This window comes from Petaurus breviceps, unplaced genomic scaffold, assembly GCF_028583685.1.
Source record: "Petaurus breviceps papuanus isolate PSGF00001 unplaced genomic scaffold, PetGlider_PUasm1.0 355, whole genome shotgun sequence".
NCBI classification, from domain to species: domain Eukaryota; kingdom Metazoa; phylum Chordata; class Mammalia; order Diprotodontia; family Petauridae; genus Petaurus; species Petaurus breviceps.
Genome location: NW_027186289.1, coordinates 677,196 through 678,778, shown reverse-complemented (window position 1 = coordinate 678,778; position 1,583 = coordinate 677,196).

Genomic DNA, 1,583 nt, shown 5'->3' with positions numbered 1-1,583 from the left:
CTCTGTCTCTCTCTCTCTGTCTCTGTCTCTGTCTCTCTCTCTCTCTCTCTCTCTCTCTCTCTCTCTCTCTCTCTCACACGGACAGGAGCCACCTGGACTGGAGAGACAGCTGGTGTGGGGAGTGAGGGGGGAGGCCAAAGGTGACCTTTCTCACCTCCTCCTGAGGCCTGGTCCCAGGTGGCTGGCTCCCTCTCCCTGCCCCCTTCCAGGGACCCAGGTGGCTGGTCCCTAGTCCCTGCCTCCCTGGAGCTCCCATGACTCACTCAAGTCAGGGGCAGACATGGGACACAGGCCCAGATGTCCTGGCTCCCAGCCCAGGGGGGGGGGGGGGGGGCACTGGGATTGGAGATCCCCAGAAGGCACTCTCTGCCCCTCCTTCACTCCCCTTTCCTTCCAGGGGCCAGGCCCCTCCACACCCCCACACTCATCCACAGCCTTCTTCCTCCCCTTCGTAATTTTGTAGCAGATCCACACAGGGGAACTAACTGTGTCAGGGCCTGCAGATCCTGAAGGGAAGGGCTGGACTCAATGACCAGGTTAGACAGTATTTGCTGGAGGTAGGGCTAAGTGAGGGTACACGGAGACGTCTAACCACATTTGTCAAATAAAGGTTCTCTGGCCTGCCTGTGTGCCTGTCTTGGAGAGATGGAGGCTGGGGTGGGAGGGCAGGGTCTCTTGAGGGAGCAGCATGTCCAGTGACTGGCAAGGCAGAGGCCCTAGGTGTGAATGCTGCTTGGATCCGCGCCCCCCCCCCCAGTCCCCCCACTGCACGCCCCCTCCCACTCCCTCACCACCCGCCTGGATGGGGGCTTGGCCACAGTCTAGGGCCTGGTACAAAGAGGCCAGCTGGAAGTTGATGAGGTCAGTTTGCTGATGTTTCCTGGGAAAGTCCCTCTTCTTCTCTGCCCACTAAGAGCCCTGGTGTCTGGGTCAAATAGACCACCCTTCTCTAGTCTCTAGGCTTCCAGGCCCCCCAATTTCTGCCCCTTTAGGAACCCAAGTATTGGGGTCCACTTAGCCCCCATCCCCTCAGGGCCCCAGAGCTCAGGTTTCTAAGGAATTGCTGACCCCTCTGAGTCCCAGGCATGGTTAGAGGGAGACATGCTGCTGCCCCACCCCCTCTCCGCCAATCAATGCCCCTTTGATGGGCCAGAGACAAGTGGGAGGAAGAGACTGGGGAGGCTGAATCCTATTGTGGAGAGGGACAAATGGGGGGAGGCGGGCTAAAGGATGAGGCAACTGAATTCCAGACCGATGTGGTGGGTCATGATCTCAGAGCACCAAGGCGGGTGCTGGAGCCCTGGGGCCTCAAGGGGATGGGATGGGGGCTGCAGGTCTGCTGGGTCCCTGGAGGGAGCCTGAGGGGAATGAGGAAACTGGATGCCTGGGTCTCTCTCTGATGGTCTGGGGGCCCGGATGCCTGGGTCCCTGCCTACCGCCTCTGGGCCATTGCCTACCCATAGGCAGTTACTTGAGGGCCCACACGATGTCGCTCTGGCCCTGGGGGGGAGGGGGACAGAAAGGGAGGGGCCTGGATATGGGGGTGTGGCCGAGGCCCCCCACAGGGCAGGGGAGCAGGGGGC